Source organism: Sarcophilus harrisii, chromosome 3 (assembly GCF_902635505.1).
Source record: "Sarcophilus harrisii chromosome 3, mSarHar1.11, whole genome shotgun sequence".
NCBI lineage: Eukaryota > Metazoa > Chordata > Mammalia > Dasyuromorphia > Dasyuridae > Sarcophilus > Sarcophilus harrisii.
The window spans coordinates 111,747,207-111,766,769 of NC_045428.1; positions in this window are offsets into that span (position 1 = coordinate 111,747,207).

The following is a 19,563-nucleotide window of genomic DNA, read 5'->3' on the forward strand; positions in this document are numbered from 1 at the left end:
CATGGGATATTTGTGAAGGTCTTAGCATAGTGTTTGACATATAGTGAGTTCTTTATTATTATTATTATTATTAAAGCTTTTTACTTTAAAACATACACATAGCTTATTTTCAACATTCACCCTTGCAAAACCTTGTGCTCCAAATTTCCCCCCTTCCTCCCACCCCCTCCTCTACACAGCAAGTAATCCAATGTATGTTAAACGTGTGCAATCATATTTTCACATGTATCATGCTGTGCAAGAAAAATCTAATCAAAAAGGAAAAAATGAGAAATAAAACAAAATGCAAGAAAATAAAATTGAAAAGAGTGAAGATACTGTTGTAATCCACACTCATTCCCCACAGTCCTCTCTCTGGGTATAGATGGCTCTCCATCACAAGACCATTGGAACTGGCTTGAATCATCTCATTGTTAAAAAGAGCTATGTCCATCAGAATTGATCTTCTTGTTGCCATGCACAATGATCTCTTGTTCTGTTCAGTTAACTTAGCATCTGTTTGTGCAAGTCTCTCCAGGCCTCTCTAAAATCATCCTCCTGATCGTTTCTTACAGAACAGTAATATTCCATAACATCCATAGACCATAACTTATTCAGCCATTCTCCAATTGATGAGTATCCACTCAGTTTCCACTTCCTTGCCATTACAAAAAGGGTTGCCACAAACATTTTAAAAATTCCTCTTAAGGAGAAGAATTATTTCTAAAAATGCTGTTAGTCTAGAGGTAGATTATGATGGAAGCTAAATGCTAAATTTAAGAATAATATTTTATACTAGAGATAGTAGGGTTTTTAAATGACCTAGTCAAACCTATAATTCAGGGAAATTGTTTTGGCTGTTATATGAAGGGTAGATTGGAATATCCAGAAGCATGAAGAACAATTAGGAATCTTATAGAACAGAAGAGACAAGAGATGTTTATGATGGTAGCCGTGGAAATGGAAATGTGAGAAATGTTCTGGAGGAAAGAGTAAACTTATTTGCCAAATTTTGCTTAGGAGAAGTAAGGAAGGATGAAGATTTGCATTGTGAATTGGATTCTCTGGAAGCATGGTGGTGCTATCAAAATGAATAAATAAAAGTTTGGAAGAGAAACGGATTTGGTGGGGAATGTTTTGTGCATGTTGGATTTATACTGCTTTTGTGACATCTAGGAAATGATTAACAAGTAGCTGCTGATAAGAAACTGGAGCAGAACAGAGAGTAGCAGTAGTAGAAGTGACACACTTATGTGGTGCTTTTAAGTTAGGAAATTACTTGGAATACTTTCTCTCTGGGCTCTAGTAGATGATCTTTCATGTTCTCATTCTATTCCTCTACATCACTTCCTAGCCATTTCCAGATATTGCCGGTGTATATTGCCTTTTTCTGTGGACTAGTTCTTCCTTATATATTATCTTGTCCTGTTGTAATATAGATTCCTTGAGAGCAATGGCTGGTTTGCTTGTATTTGTATTCCCAGTCTTCAGCATAATGTCTGAAAAAAAATAAGAGATTAATAATGATATATGAAATCTACAATTACTCTGTAAGATAAATTATTGTTCTTTAATCATTTTTCAGTTATGTTCAACTCTTTTTGACACATTCAAATTTTCCTTGGAAAAAGTACTGGAATAGTTTGTTATTTCCTTCTCCAGTTCATTTTACAGATGAGAAGAAAGAGACAAACAGTTAAGTGACTTGTCTAGGTTACATAGCTAGTAGGTATCTAAGGCTGGATTTGAATTCAGGAAGATGAGTCTTCCTGACTCCAATCCTTGTGCCACTTAGCTGATAGTAGAATTATTATCCCTATTTTACAGAAGAAGCTGAAAGTTGAGGAGGTTAAGTCATTTATCCATGATCACAGAACTAGTAGGTATCAGAGGATACCTAAGTCTTCCTAACTCTTTTCACACTTTATTAACTATATCACACTGATTTAGGCTGCATATGTAGATTTCAGAATTATCTACCGAGAAGTGTTGATGTAAATGTTTAAAACACTATGGAAAACATCTAAGACACAATCTTTGTGGAGGCTATAAGAAAGGTAAACTAGAATCACAAAAAATCAGAATGACCCATTTTCAGTCACAAATTAATTGGAAAATTTTATTTTATTATGACCTTCATTGTATTCATTTATTATAAGCAAAACATAATTACACTCTCATTATACAACTAGCCCTGTATTTATTAAATTTGAGGTCTATAATGCCCATAATGTATGACCCAAACATATTAGGCATTCAGTAATTTTTATTCCATCAAAACTGCCTATTCCAAAGTACTAAGCATCTCTTAGCTGCCAAATCCAGTGTTCTTTTCTCTATACTCATTCTCCTTAACTTTCTGTATTGTTGGTCACTCTTTTATCCTTGTTACTCTCTTTTGTCTAGGTTTTCAGGAAAACATTTAAAACTCAACATATCTAAATAGAATATCTTCCCTCTGAAAACCTTCTCCCCTTGCCCTCCCATCTCTATTAGTGTGTAGGGCAACATCTTTTGCTTCTCCTCTTACCTTTCTGACCACCACTCTTTTTTCTCCTTTGTGGATAATCTGTTCTTATTTCCTGGATTTAATTACCACCTTTATGCTGATTATTCTCAAACCTACCTATTCAGTCCCAAATTCTCTGCTTACCTCCAAACTCAGATCTCCAACTGCCTTACAGAAATCTCAAACTGGTTGACCAGTAGATAGTTTAAACTCAATACATCCAAAATAGAACATCTTTCCTCTGAAATCCTTTTGCCTTTGCCCTCCCATCTCTATTAATATGTAGGGCAGCATCATTTTCCCAGTCTCTCAGTGCTCTCAATTTAGGAATCAAACTGAACTCCTCATTATCTCCCAGCTCCCATATCCAATCTATTGTCAAGTCAAGTAAATTTCTCCTTTGCAATATCTCTTGAACATGGCCACTTTAATCCTTGACATTTTCACCTAAGTATTGATGGATTTCATCACCTGATTTCGCAATAATTTGTTGGTGAGTTTGCCTGCTTCAAATCTCTCCCAACTCCAATCTATACTCCCTTCAGTCCTTAAAATGTTTTTTTCCCCCCCATAAAGTGCAGGTCTGACTATGTCTCTCTGTACTCAATGCAGTCCAAGAGTTCTGCATTGCCTTCAGGCTCTAATATAACATGCTTTTTGGCATTCATAACTTAACCCCCCTCCTACCTTTCCAGTCTTCTTACAACTTACTCTCGAACAGATATTCTGATCCTGTGATACTTTCTTCCTGACTATTCAACGAACAAGACAATCTGTCTCTAAACTCCAGATGTTTTCTCTAGCTGTCTCTGATGTCAGAGTCTCAATCTCTCCCCTGTTCCATCTACTGACCTCCATGGCTTCTTTTAAATTCAAACTAAAATCTTGTTTGTTTTTTCATTTGTTTATTATTTATTGGATACTTTCTCTAACTCCCATTAATTCTAGTGCATTCTCTCTGTTAATCATTTTCTATGTATCCTATTTGTGACTTGTTTTGTATAAATTTGTCTTCATGTTGTCTTCCTCATTAGATTGTAATTCAATTGTAAAATTGAGTGTGGGCTATCTTTAGCCAGTACCAGACACATAGAAAGTACATATACATATGTCTGTTGGTTAATTGATTGATTAAAGAAATCTATATACATATTTAATTAATATAGAAATATTACTGGGAATGGAATAGGGTAGTCTGTTTGCTACAAAGTATGGTTTCTAACTTGGAGACTGTTGAAGCTAATATTAAATATAGTGGATAGACTTCCAGGGATGACCTGAAGAGGTGAATTAGATGATTACTTTCATGACATTATTACAGGGGTGTCAGGAATCCTGTCTTTCCAAACAAAATAATTGCAATATGTTAAATAGTAGTTATAATTTTGTCACAGCAGTTTTATTTCTTTGGCTTTGTTAGAGTAATGAAAACAATAAAGAAAAGACCAGGTACCTGGGATCAGGGTCCTGGAAACATTAGAATCATGTAATTGTTTAACTTAATACATTTTAAATGATATGGAATTGAACAGAAAGGTTGAAGTTTTTCTAATGTAAAAAAGCCCTTAAGAAATAAGAAGCCCTCCAGAAATTGGGGCGGGGGGGAAGTTTTGATCCCAAATGATTCAGACTCTTAGGGTTTTCTTCTTAGAAATGGTTTGCCATTTCCTTCTCCAACTCATTTTATGAATGAGGAAATGGAAGCAAACAGATTATATATGCTCTACACATTGTACAATCTAGTTAGCTCTAGAAGGGATCATAAATGATCATCTACTTCAAATGTCCATATCTTTTTTTTTTTTTTTTTTTTGGTATCAGGGGCAATTGGTAAAGCCTATGCAATCCTTTTAAAAATGATAGCTTTCAAAACCATTAAATAAAATAGTTAAGATTACCACAAACCAAATCATATTGAAATATGTGTGTATGTATTTATATATAGATAGATAGATAGATATAGATTATACATATATGTGTGTATGTAATATGTGATGGATAGCTATAAATATAGTTATATTCAAGGATCCCAGGCTAAGAATTTTCCAGAGAAACAAACTAAAGTCAATAGTCCTGAAATGATTTGAAAGAAATAATATGTAGACTAAACCCCAATAGTACTGAAATTGACTAGAGGAGCCCCCAAATTCTCACTCTCTCTCGGACTTTGGGAGGAAAGCTTGGGAACTCTCTCAGGGAGAGCTTCTCTGAAGGTTTAAGGAGAATCTCTTCTTTAAGAAGCTTCTCAAGTGCTTTACCTCATGGCTCACCCCCAAACTTAAAGAGAGAGAAAGAGAAAGAGTTTCAGGGCTCCCCTCTTCAAAATGATTTGAAAGAAATCATATGTAGACTAAAAGCCAATAGTACTGAAATGATTTGAAGGAAATTATATGGAGACTAAGAGCAATAGAGATGAGATTGGAACTCTGGTTCTCCAAAAAGTCCAATGCTCTTTCAAATATACCTAGTTGAATCCTAATCTTCCTGATACCAACTTGAGAACTCCATCCTCTGTACCTATATCAGATACCTGAGATGTGGGTGTCGATGTGTGTCAACAATATCTGATTATAAGTTTATTTGAATGGAGCACCATCTCACATATATCTTTGAAAAAAGATTGGAAAAGCAAAAGAAAATCCTTGTCCTTAGGTGTAATGTGGACATATACATTGATTTGTATCTGAATCTGCCTGGCAGTCCTTGCCCAAATAGTTCTGATTTTTTTATTATATTATATTATATTATATGTAAATAAACTTGATATTTATTCTTGTCTACAGGAATTAAAAATTCCTTGGAAGAATACAGGTGGGAAATTTTTTAATGGATACCCCCATATCTAGAAAGATTTTGAAGCATTTTATAGTAGCTGAAGGGGGCATAGTTTCCTTGAGTTTCTTCCTCAATTTATGATTCTCTTAGCTACTATCTAAAGAGGGTGGTTTAAATGATAAGCAGCAAGAATAATAATGATAATGATAAGAATCCATTTGCTATTGAACTTTACTTCTGAATAGCTCAAGTTTTCACATCTATCATTATATTTGTTTTCACAACATCCCTGTGGGGTAGTGGTAGGTAAAATACTGTCACATTCTTTTTAGAGGCAATGCTTTTCAAAGCCTCCCTTTCAGTTGTGTCAGGGCTCAATGACAGGGTGTAATGTAAAGGGCAATCTTAAAGGGAATTGTAGATATACCACTGTGGATGCCATCTGCTTAAAAATGTTCTCTCAAACACATTCATCAGCACTATTTAGCATAAAACTTTCTTGTTTGCACAGCCTACTTTTTAAAGTTCCTTACCACACAGACTCCAAAAAAGAAGACAAAAAAGGTCCTGGACAAATTATTTTAGATTGCTAATTTCCTCCTAACAATAACAGCATAGGATAGGAGGAGTGGTGAAGATGGGGGAAAAAGAGAAAGAAATTCCACATGGACCAAAGATGTCTAAAATGATTTTTACAAACCCCCTCCGTTCTATCATACCTTTTTGGAGAATGGGAAGCTTTGTTCTTTTATTTTTTTTTTCTCCGTGCAGATGGTAAGGAGAAGAGAAGAGAAGACATTTCATAGAGACAGTTCTGACAGGTGATCAAATCATCCGACACGTCTTCCCTGCAAAACAACGTTCAGATGGAATCTAAGCATCCACCCTATGACAGCATGAACATACTCTCCTCTGCCTTGACATTCATTTTAATAATAGAAAATGCAGAGAGAATATCTAGCAACAAACACAACAACCTCCGTCAAAAATTGGGGGGACCTATATGTTCTTGTCTTTAATATAGAACATTAATTAAGATATTTCCTTTCCCAAGGAATGATGGTTTCAAAAAAAAAAAGTAAACTTTAACAATAAAAGTGAAAAATATTGTGTAGGAAAGCATCTTGTATTCTAAAAGGAACACAATCCTATTCTGTAAGATTATAAAGATTGGTAAAGGTGTTCTGAAAGGCATTAGTGTGAGGGCTGCCCCACTAAGTCCTTGATATTTAAAGATAAACACATAAACAACATTTCAAGGCTTCTGTCACTCAAAAGTACATTTTTGCTGAGGATAATTTAAGCATCTCTGTCACTCCAAGAGTAATAAAGATTAAAAAGAAAACTTAACAACTTGTTTATTGTTAAAGCTGCCTTGGTCAAAACTGCTTTAGTAAGCCTTGAAATGCTATACAAATTGTAAGTTTGATTTTATGGCTCAGGAAAATTAAAATAAAAAAAAAAAGCTATCTATTCTTTCTTATTGAGGATGACCATGTATATTCATTGGAAACTTTTCCCCTCAGACGTTAAATTGCACAAACATAAAAAATGAGATATGAATTAACATCATGTAAATAATTATTTAGCAATCAGATTATTGATGGCTTTTTATTGTTTAAAATACAACTAAAATCATTTAAAAACATCAATAATGGACACATCTTCAAGATCTCGCTCTGTAAAAGTCAAACAAAATTTTTTTTCCTGCATTATAAAGACCATTGTGTCCCTTAATTCATACCAGCAGATCTCTGAAATAGCTGTAATAATTAACATTTATTTAAAATGATTGGTACAATATGAATTGGGTAGCAATTTGAAGATGAAGGGGATTTGGGAAAATTATAATAGTGATATGTATGATCATTTCTATGGCATAATTGATGACCTATTTATTAAAACAAATATAAACCCCAAAACTGATGACATGAAAGTTTTTGTTTATCCTGTTTATAAGGCTAATCCCCCCCAAATTCTTATGAATTTCATTAATTTGGTGTTTAGTCATTTAAGCCTCAAAACATTCTACAGTCTTAGGATTCAAACTATTTTCCAAATTCTCTACTTTTTCCTCCTATTAAGGAAGAAATAGTACCACAAATAATCATTTCAAGTACCATAAAATTCTTTAATACAGGATGAATATTTATTTTGAAACTATATTACATGTATGTGCACTATAGACATTAGTGAAGTTTTAGAGTCTAGAACTTTCCTGTTTTAAGGTTTACTCTTGCTTTAGAGTAAACCTTTATTTTTTTTTCTCCTTTATTTCAAACTACAAGCTAACAAACTCTAGTCTCATGAGGGAGAAAAGAAAGTTTTTAGGTGATTTTCCTAAGTAAAATTCTCTTGTTTGGAAATAATTTACCTTAAGCATTTCTCTAAGATAATTGTTATCTCTCTAGTCATCACTACTGAAAGTTTATCTATTGTCTGACTTTGATGAGGTTAAATGACCCTATGTTATTCTGTCCTCAGTTTCAAAATTTTCCTATTTGTAAGAATTTCAATTGTTTCTGTAACCCCATTCTTATAAATCTCCCTTCTCAGACGCAAATAATAACAAATATATCGATGACAACACCATCACTTAGAATTTTCATAGCATTTTAAAAGTATTAATTCATTTGACCTTCACAACAACCCTGGGAAGAACTTGCTATTATTACCCATATTTTGCAGAAAAGGAAATGGAAGCAGACAGAACAAGTGACTTCCCTTCATCTCAAATTTTCATCTTAACTTGGCCAAAAATCAAAGGACTTGCCTCTCAAAGTCCTACTAGTTGGGAAAGGCAAGTACTCAATGCCATCAACTGCAATGCACAAGTAGATAATACCCATTCATTCTTCTCCATTAACTATTTCTGGACATGTACATTCACTTAAATCTATATCTATAGTTATCTAGATATAGATATATTTATAGTTATTTTTACAATTGTAGTTATCCCTTGTGACTTTCTCCATCTTGAATTCAATATATTGCAGGTTGACATAAGAAATTAAATAGTAATTTTGGGAGAGTTTTGCATAAGTAACAAACAACATGCAAAGGCTAGAAGACAACACAAAACCCTATGCCAAATACTTAACCCAATTTTTACAATAAGATACTGTAAATAATCCATAAAAGTAAAAGGAAAAATTCACACTTTTCTGATATGAAAAGAGGTCCAAATTTTTTTATACAGATTTTCTAAATTGTGGGGGCACCTTGCCTCTAACCCTCACAATGTGGAAAGTATGTGTGTGTACATAGTTTAATATATACACACATTCACATAGATAATATGTGTATAAAAGACCAAAGAATATAAACTCTTAAAAATACAAATTGAATTCAATGATAAAAGTTAAAGAAATTTTAATAAACAAATTTAATCAAATGTTTAATATATCTAATGAATTTTCTATTTTTAAAAGAAAACAGGAAATTAGGAAATCTGAAAAAACATCTAAAGACTGAAATCATTAATGAAAGTTACAAATAATAAAAGTCAAGAAGATATCATTTAATATTTTTTAAAAAAATAACAAAAGAGCAAAACCAGATGGTAAGAGAACTGAAAAAAAATCAGATACATATATAGGACAAAATAACACATTTTGAAAAAATAACAGTGAAAAATGCCAAATTAATTGAGATATCAAATGACACTTAAAAACACACACATACACATGCACTGCATTTAAGGATTCACAAAAACTTCTAAGATAAGAATAGACATCAATCAAATAAAAATATTAAAAATAATGGAATTATGAATAAAAACTGCTCATTTGATAAATGGGAATTAAAACATGTATATACAGAATTAAATGGAATTAGCAGGAAATACACAATCTTTTCAAGGACATCTAGAGTATGAACAAAAATTTGACCATACATTCCATTGTAAATTATAAAATCAAACTATAAATACTATATTTTAGAACAAACTCATTAAATAAATAATTTCATGGTAATAATAATAATGCAGAAAATATATATGATTTCATGGAAGATGAGAGCTCAATTAAATTATGTTTGAGTGAAAGAAAAATCATAAAAGAAAAGAGAATACTTTTAAAAGATGTTAAAAATAATTTAAAGGGTTTAAAGCAATTGGTTCTTAGAGGCATACTTGCGATTATTGCCTACAACAGCAATACAAAAATAGAAAACTGAATTATACAGACACTTAAATTCACTAGAAAAGAAAAAAAATAATACAAAGAAAATAAAAGAGATCACAAAGTTCAAAAGAAAGAAAAAAGATAAAAGAAAAAGCATAATATAATTGCTAAATTGAATTGAAAATGCTTTCAATTAGAATGAAAAAGAGAAAATGCAAAATAGCAAAATAAAAATGCAATTTGAACATCCCTATACTGTAAAACATCAAATAGTTTAAAAGAAATAGATGCCTATCAATAATAATATAAACAATATAAAATGATAATAACAAGAATAATAACAATACAATATGATAGGAAAAAATATAAAATAAATCATTAAAGCTATTTTCATTAAGATTTCCTGCTGTGGATGGTTTCTACAACAAAATTCTCTTAAACATCTTATTAAAAAATATATCTTTGATTATATACATTATTTGCAGTTTCAGGGAAATATGAACCATGAGTCAAGCATGGCATAGGTTTCAAACCAGGTAAAGATAACACTAAAAAAGTAAATTACAAATAAATCAAATAGACTAATAAATGTAAAATTAATTAATGAAATGTTGACCAATGAAATATGATATATTAAGAAAATTATTAATCCTGATCAAGCGGGAAATTAAATATTTCTGAAATGCTGGAGTGGATCTATTATTCCATCAATATGAATATTCCTTCCCTCTACTGATTAAAATCTGAACTCCTTTATATCAGTTTGTGTTGTGCAAATGTCAGTTTCCTTTCATAAGACTACAGGAAAGATTCTGTCAAATGTAACAGAGGGCTTTCCTCATTTCATCCTGACTTTCCAGAGAAATCAATTAAGCACACAGGCTATCTACTGCTTATCCCCTATTCTTGCCATATGTCCAACCCATCTTCATTTTCCATCATAAATATTTTTGTTGACATCCTTTACTCTAGTTCACTTTTATAGTTTCTTATTTGTTATGTGTTGCAAGCTGTTCACAGCCACCCATGAGTTTCTCCATTGCTTTCTAAGTGATAATCACACATTCCACAATGTGCAGTCATAAAATAACATTGTTAGAATATTGATATTAAAAAATGGGCCTTTGTTTCTGGGAGAAGTTTGTGGTCATTGTCCCAAAGGCAATCTATCTCACTTTCCTCTTCCTGTTTAATTCAGGGCCTAACTCATTGTCCATTTGTACCATCTGTCTAGTTTATGCTTTTGCTGGTATTAAGGACCAAAGGATCAGTTATCTCTACTGACATATCATTCAAGGACTGGAGTAATTCTGATATATGGATGGTTGACACCTTGTAGGAATGGAATGCTTAAGGCTATTTTGATCTTTTCCCCACCTAATCAAATAACCAGGGATAGGATTTATATTCTCTACCTATGTTAGTCAATTGCGTGATACTAGAAATGTGGTCCACTCTCAGATATCACTTGTGAAACTTCTCTCCTTGATGAATGGATTACTATGATATATGTAAGATTCTGTTTTTAAAAGATAATAATAATAGCTAGCACTAAGTGCTTTAGGGTTTGCAAAGCACCTTTCAAGTAGCATCTTATTTACTCTTCATAATAACCATGAGAGGTAGGTATTATTATTATTATCACTGGTGTTTTACAAATGAGGAAAGTGAGAGAAATAAAAGTTAATGCCTATAGTTATTCAGTACTCTACTTGCTTTATGTGTGGCTTTTCTCCATTAGAAAACTCTTTTCCGATTAATGATTCTTCAATTATTTGTAATCTGATTTCTGATCTCATCACTCAATTCTTTCTTAATTTCCAAATATGATTGTCTAATTCTTAGTTTTTACTTGTAGTATTTCTAGACTTTTTTGAAGCTTTGACCACATTCTTCTGGGATATTTTCTCTTCTCTATGTTTTTGTGATATTACTATCTCTTGATTATTTTTCTACCTGTCTGACCCCTCCTATATCTCTTCCATTAGAACAGCATAGTTCTTAAGTGTAAGTTCCTCAAGGTTCTCTCCTAGGATTCTTTTCTTATGCCTTTGCATGCTTTTGTGGTGACTTTTTCTACAGAAATCTTTTCCTTTGGTTAATGAGCTTCTGCCTTACACTACCACTTCATAAGTTCCCCTGGGCCATCCATGTTCACTTCTCTCTGAGCCCCTTTCCCCTTTTTCACCAGAACCCCGTCATGCTAGAGAAATTTCTGTATCTCAGCTCCTTCCTCTGATTAGTGAAGTCCTATTTGAAACTATCATTTTGTGATATACTCAGAGCAGTCATGTTTACTTTACTCCTCATTCTAATTCAGATATTCTGAACTTTTCTACCTTGCCACAATGGGGATACCCTTCCTACCTACCCTTTAGTTCTTTCTTTAATATGTTGCCTTTTCCTATTAGAAGATAAATTTCTTGAGGACAAAAATGTCTTTTTTCTTATTTTATTTGTATTCCTAACACCTAGCACAGTATCTGACACATAGTAAGTCCTTAATAAATGTGATATTATTGACCTTATCATCTTGCTACATTTTATCAGATTCTGTCCACCCTTCTATATTTATTATCTAGAATTCCAAATCTCCTTTCATCTGACAAATTTATAAACTGTCATTCCAGGTCATATATAGCTTCCTAAGAAAAAAATATCAGGTCCAGATGGATTTACAAGTGAATTTTATCAAACATATAAAGAACAATTAATTCAAAGTCTTTTGGGAAAATGTTGACTACAAGCTCAAGTGCACAGTTCTGTGACATTACTCTAGAAACCTTCCTCTACAATGAATAGATTCATTAATTCATTTTTGAAGAATGAAGAAGAAATGGAGTTCCCCCAAAAGGCTCCTAGAGTTTATATGTTTTAAATCAATATAATTGCACTACCATTCAATGCAATGTCTTCATATTATCTACAAAGATATCTTAAGAGTATTTAAAAATACCTTGTCAAAATCTAAGCATATATTTGGAGGGGTATCCTTATGAGAAGTGGAGCATAATAAATTGAGCATTTGTGTGTGGAGTATTGATCTATTTTCAAGTCCCTATTTTGATGGAATGATAAAAAGAATCCATACCACTCTGGTTCCAGGAAAAAAAAAAAAAGTATAGATATATTTTAAAGTAGTGTGTTGTAAAGTGATTTAAATATGTCCATTTGCAGATATTTTTTGTCAAAATTTTACATCTTTTTGTTTGTTTAAAAGATTAAGGAAGATGATTAGTCTAACCATATTATTCTTTCTTTTTCCTTGGAATAAAGTCTTGACACTCTAGACTTCTTTCTTCTCGATGACATTACAATCAAACCTTGGAAAGTCAGTTCTTTCATAATATGGCTCTTGAGATTAGCATTTTCTACTGAAATCTTTTTAAGGCAAATTCCCAGACCAGCTTTGTTAACCCTTTAATCCTTCCTGGCTTCAGTCCTGACTCTTCAGATTTCTTTCTGTATTATGCACTTATTAGGTACTTCTCTTTCTCTCTCCACCCAGCTTCCTTTTATCTATTGCCTTACTTTAGAATGTAAATTCCTTGAGAACAGAGATGGTTTTTCTTTTTGCTTAGATTTGTATTCCAAGCACTTATTGCAGACCCTGGAACATATTAAGTATTTAGTAAATGTTTGTTTATTTGACAAATAAAAATTATTTTTTTTATTTTATTGTTTTTTATTTGTGCAGAGGGAGGCAAAGAAAAAATCAGGAAAGAATAAGATTTGTAATTTTCCTGTAGATTTTTAATATTGATAGATGAGAATCTCCTATTTTCCAATGTTAATGATTTCAAATACTATGATTATGTCCCAGAGTGCCTTCCAAATTACACACACACACACACACACACACACAAGCATATACATGTATACACATTTTCATAAACTCTTACTTGTAAATATTTTACCTTGCTATATGACTAATTTTGCCTTTGGATAATATTGGTAATATAGATGCCATTTCTGCTTGTGAATGCCCCTGATGCTTGTCTCTTTCTGTCAGATATCAGAAAGGTGGGTTTGAAAGGTTTTAAATATTTGAAAGACAGATTGTGACTTTCCTTTGAAATACAATTCCTTGCCTGAACTTAGAAACTGATAGAATTAAAAATATATTAAACTTTTAATGAATTATGATAAAAGAACATTACATTTTCCCCACAAAATCCTACTCTGATGTCTCATTGTTCCATGGATACATATTTTATTGTCAGTGATTGTGAGAATTCTTGGGGAGTGGAAGTTGGGTTGGGGGAACATTTTTAAAAAGCTGTCTAGTCCAATCTGTTACTGAATTGTAATGATTTCTTCAGTGCATCTGACAAGTGGCTATCCAAGTGTTTGATTGAACATTCATACCTAACTGTTCTCTCCAGGCACTCCATCTTTTTTTGGAAAGCCATGATTGTTGGGATTCTTGTTTTGTTTTTTGTTTTGTTTTTACATAAAACAAAACTTCATGTGTTTGTTATTTTCATCCATTATACCTTTTCAATTTTCTGGTGCCAAGAAGAACAATTTAATTGACAAAAGTTTGACTCTTTTCTACAATGATTTTTTTTTTTTTACTAAAATTAATGTATACATTAAAACTATTCTCTAATATTTCAACATATGGAGGATTCCTTATCCTTTCGATCATCTTCTCTTACCAAGATTTATGCAATTCTTGTCTATGTCATTTTTTTTTTTTGAGGAAATGGGGTCAAATGTAAAGACATAGCTTATGTCTAAGGTGAGATTTGAACTCAAGTCCTCCTGACCCCAGAACTTGTGCTCTATCCACAACTGCCTCATCCATGCTCTTATAAATCCTAGATCAAGGGCATAATGAACATTCTCAAGGAAATATTTGTATTCCAAATGAAATATTTGTTAAGTGCCTAGCATGGTACACGGCACATAGTAGGAGAATAATGAATGCTTGCTCCCTTCTCCCCACTTCCTTCCATATAGATCACTTTCCTTTATGTAGGAATCAATAGAACATATGGTACATTTTTAAACTACTGACTGTTTTCCTTTTTTTTTTTTTTTTTTTTTTAATTTAATAGCCTTTTATTTACAGGATATATGCATGGGTAACTTTACAGCATTAACAATTGCCAAACCTCTTGTTCCAATTTTTCACCTCTTACCCCCCCCCCCCCTCCCCCAGATGGCAGGATGACCAGTAGATGTTAAGTACATTAAAATATAAATTAGATACACAATAAGTATACATGACCAAAATGTTATTTTGCTATACAAAAAGAATCAGACTCTGAAATATTGTACAATTAGCTTGTGAAGGAAATCAAAAATGCAGGTGTGCATAAATATAGGGATTGGGAATTCAATGTAATGGTTTTTTAGTCATCTCCCAGAGTTCTTTTTCTGGGCATAGCTGGTTCAGTTCATTACTGCTCCATTAGAAATGATTTGGTTGATCTCGTTGCTGAGGATGGCCAGGTCCATCAGAACTGGTCATCATATAGTATTGTTGTTGAAGTATATAATGATCTCCTGGTCCTGCTCATTTCACTCAGCATCAGTTCGTGTAAGTCTCTCCAGGCCTTTCTGAAATCATCCTGTTGGTCATTTCTTACAGAACAGTAATATTCCATAATTTTCATATACCACAATTTATTCAGCCATTCTCCAACTGATGGACATCCATTCAGTTTCCAGTTTCTAGCCACTACAAAAAGGGCTGCCACAAACATTCGTGCACATACAGGTCCCTTTCCCTTCTTTATAATCTCTTTGGGATATAATCCCAGTAGTAACACTGCTGGATCAAAGGGTATGCACAGTTTGATAACTTTTTGAGCATAGTTCCAAACTACTCTCCAAAATGGTTGGATTCGTTCACAACTCCACTAACAATGCATCAATGTCCCAGTTTTCCCGCATCCCCTCCAACAATCATCATTATTTTTTCCTGTCATCTTAGCCAATCTGACAGGTGTGTAGTGGTATCTTAGAGTTTACTGACTGTTTTCCAATCACAACTTTCTCTAATCGTAGTGGAGGACTGTTTTTCAAGTACTATTCTTCATTTATAAAATACTGCTACCTTTTCTAGCAGTAACTTATTTGGTTATAATGCATTAAATATTTAATATTCATTTATCATCTATTAAAGTTTCTAATAGCTCCCCACAAAAATATTTAGTTAGAAGGAGCAATTCCTATTGTTCTTTGAGTGACTATTTGCTTAATTTTCCAGAAATACATATTCTATAACTTTCTTTTACATGGAAGTTTTTGAAATCCTTGAAGAAAACTATCATGAAGTATAATTTTTCCAGGATAAGTTTTTCAAGTTGCTTCACATGTCCTTCATATATCATTTGTCTTCCCTAACCTGATGGCTCTTTTCTAGTTGCTTTCAAACTAATTAACATTCATCTTAAAATATGGTGCCTAACTAAGAAATCAGTGCTCCAGAAATGATCTCCCCAAGAAAAGTTCTAAGCTTTATGCCTTTTTTTGTTTTTCTGGAATCTAAGATCACATGAGATTTTTGGCCATCTTATTGGCATATACTTCTCTGTTGATGCATATTGAGTTTGAAGTACAGTAAAACAATCCTGGTATTTTAAAAATGAACATCAATGTAGTCATGCTTTCCTAATCTGGTTCTTGGAAAATTGCTTGTTTAAACACATGAATAGGATTTTACTGTCATTACTATTAAATATTAGTCCTACAATGTGAGTCAGATAATAGTATTATAGTATAAAGGTAACTCTCTATTCTCAAAAATCATATTAATAGATTCCAGTTTTTATTAAGCCCTAAGAACAGATTCTATCTGCAAATCTCCCAAAGTATAAGAGGGTTCATCAGTATTACATTAGCTGATAATAAGTTCTTATGTCATGGCAACTCATGAAACAAACTTCAAAACAACAAACCTTGGAGTCCATCACTGCTCTATTCTGTATCTATCACAGCGGGGGGAAAAATCCAACATATTATGTTAGACTCTTTCACTACTTTATTTGGAATGCTATTTTGTTTCGAGTTATTCAGTTTTCTGGTTTGACAATCTTACCATCCACTAAATGTATTTTCTTCAAGAAAAAAACAAATTTGATGCATGGAATCATCAGTGATTCTCCTTTAATGAAAATAGGTAGCAAGGTAAATTAAGGACTCTGCATTAAGCAGCTGTATTTTTGGTGCCAGTAGCATATGGTTGCCCCACCCAGTGTCTCCTGGGAGTACTAGTCTGCTCCTCTTTTAATTAAAAAAATGAATTTCATTTTTTATTATGAACTTAATCAGCAATAAAGACAAATTCAGGGCATGAGTATTACAGGTCATCATGCATAGCTGTCTCTTTCTGTTTAGGCCTTGTAAAATTGCTTTAAAATATTTAGAAAATATAACTTTATTCAAGACATTCTGATTTTATCATGCAAGACATAAAAAGGGAGACAAATGCTCACCAAAAGTGTTTGCCACTAATATGAAGAATAGCTCTCCAATGTAAGATGAATTTTCTAATGGTGAAATCCTATAAACGCAGATGACACGAGGGGCTAATTGCATATATTTATTTGGCATATGTATTGCAACTAGAATTCAAGAATCTCTACAATCTGGAGCCACCCTCTCCACCCCCAGTCCTATCTCAATCTAACTTCCTAATGAGATGTAATTACATGAATAGGGATAAGAGATATTTCCAACTATATCCCCAAATGCAATCAATATATTTCTATCAAGTAGAAATATGCTCAGTTGACTAAAATACCAACAATTGTTTTTTATTTTTTTTGTTTTAAAATTTTTAATTGGATGTTCATTCCCATCTGAGTTTATCCAAGGAAAATATTATGATAAATTTTTTGATGATGAGAATCTTTTCCAGGATAAAGTCATATAGATTCGAAGAAAACATATCCAAAATTAAATCAAACCAAACCAGAGGTTCAAGAATTTTTGTCAATGATGTGTATCTTCTCTAAGTTTTTTTATGGTTCTCTGGGCTTCTATTTTTAAGGAAAAATACAATCAAAATTATCAAAGATGAGATATAAAGTAAAAGAAACTTGTAATACATAGCAACTTGATTCATTATAGAACTGACCCAAGTTTTTAAATAGTCAGTTAAATGTTTATTATTAAAGAGCTAGTCAACATTCTTCCTTAGAACAGACACACATATTAACATGCCAAATAAACTTAAAAAAAACATATTTTTGGAGAAAATGACAAGACACTAGCAATAAGTAGATTCCAAATATCATGAAAGCAATTAAAATATTTCTAGCCTATGCCTCATGAAACCAAACTACTACTCACTTTTTCAAGACATGACTTTTTTATTGTAAATAATATAGTTAATACTATGCATTCATCATATCTCATATTAATTATTTTCCTCTTTCTAGGATATATAAAACAGTTTTAAATAGCAATGTCAACAACAGTTAACATGATTGAAATGGCATTTCTAATAAGAATTTTATTCCAACTTGTATTAATGTTTATTTTAAAATGCTTCTGTATTGCAGAGCCATCTGTTTCTTTCCTGTTATGGTACCTCAGTTCTGCAATCATAGGACTCGAGGGAGATTTCCATGTAATTTTTCTTCATGATATAGCAGGCATTCTATTTCATTCAGTTCATTCAAGAGAAGTATTTTGACTAAAGTTCAGAAGTTGTAACTAAGAATCAAATATTATGAAAATTTTAAATGGAATAAATGAAATATGCTCAAAATAATGTTAATTTTTCTGAATATCTGTTTTTTTCCCCTAGGAAGTTTAAAAATGACTTGATCAAAAATATCTTTGGCTTGTGAAGAAAAAAAAATTAGCAAACTAGTGAAAAAGTCACATTTTGGTATGACTGCAATTCTCACTAAAAGAGCAGCAATAGTACTTTAAAATATGACTTTCAAATAACCTTTCTGAGAATATTGAAATCAATTAAACAATAAATATATTCTCATTTATAAAAGAAATCAATCAGCTGTCACTTTTGATTGATTATTCTTAGTTAGAGTGGTATTTAATCTATGAATTTATTACACATTATTCAACTACTATAAAAACAGTATGTGGCTTAGGAATGACATCCCATGGTAAATGGACAGAAAATTAAGTTTTTCCATTAAAAATGGAGACAGAGAATGAGAGAGAGACAGAGACAGAGACAGACAGAGACAGGGGAGAGAGACAGAGAGACAGAGACACACAGAGAGAGGGATTTAGTAGGTATTGTATATTCATCTCTTATTGATATTGCAGGTAATTTGTTTCAAATATAAATCAAAATCACCTGCTTAAAAAAAAAAAAAAAAAACAATGAAATAAATATTACCACACCCTGAACCTCTAAGATTTTGAGCAATGTATGTTGATCCCAACATACATTTACTTAAGGCTGATGAACAGTGAGGGTAACACAATATATAAAGAAAGCTTAAACTGCCTTGTGTCTTTTTAGTATGCACTATATTACTTATGTACTGAAGGTTTAAGGTTCAACTAATAATTTATAATTTTAGAAGCAGTATAATATAGTGGATCAAAGTCTGGACACCTACTTAGGAAGATTTGGGTTCAATTTGATCCTCTGGCTTATGCTAGTTATATAATCATAGGCAAATCACTTAACTTCCCATACAAATAAACTTCCTATTTTTATCAATGAAGCAATCCTCATTTTCTAGGCTTTCCATTCCTAAAGTGATGGAAACACAGATCTAAATCAAAGTAATCTCTCCCTCCCTCCTCTCCCCTTCTTTCCTCTCCTCTCCCCTCCTCTTCCCTCTTCTTTCCTCCCTTCTTATCTCTCTGTCTCTCTCTTTCTCTCTCTTCTATCTCACTCTGTCTCCCTGTCTCTCTCTGTCTCTCTGTCTCTTTCTTTCTCTGTCTCTCTGTCTCTCTCTCTCTGTTTCTCTCTCTCTCTCTCTCTCTCTCTGTCTCTCTCTCTCTCTCTGTCTGTCTCTTCTATCTCTCTCTGTCTCTCTGTCTCTTTCTGCCTGTCTCTGTGTCTCTCTTTCTATCTCTGTCTCTCTTTCTCTCTCTGTCCCTGTCTCTCTGTCTCTGTCCGTCTCTGTGTTTTTGATTCTGTCTCTCTCTGTCCCTATCTCTGTTTCTCTTTCTGTCTCTGTCTCTCTGTCGCTCTGTCCCTGTCTCTCTGTCTCTGTCTCTCTGTTTCTC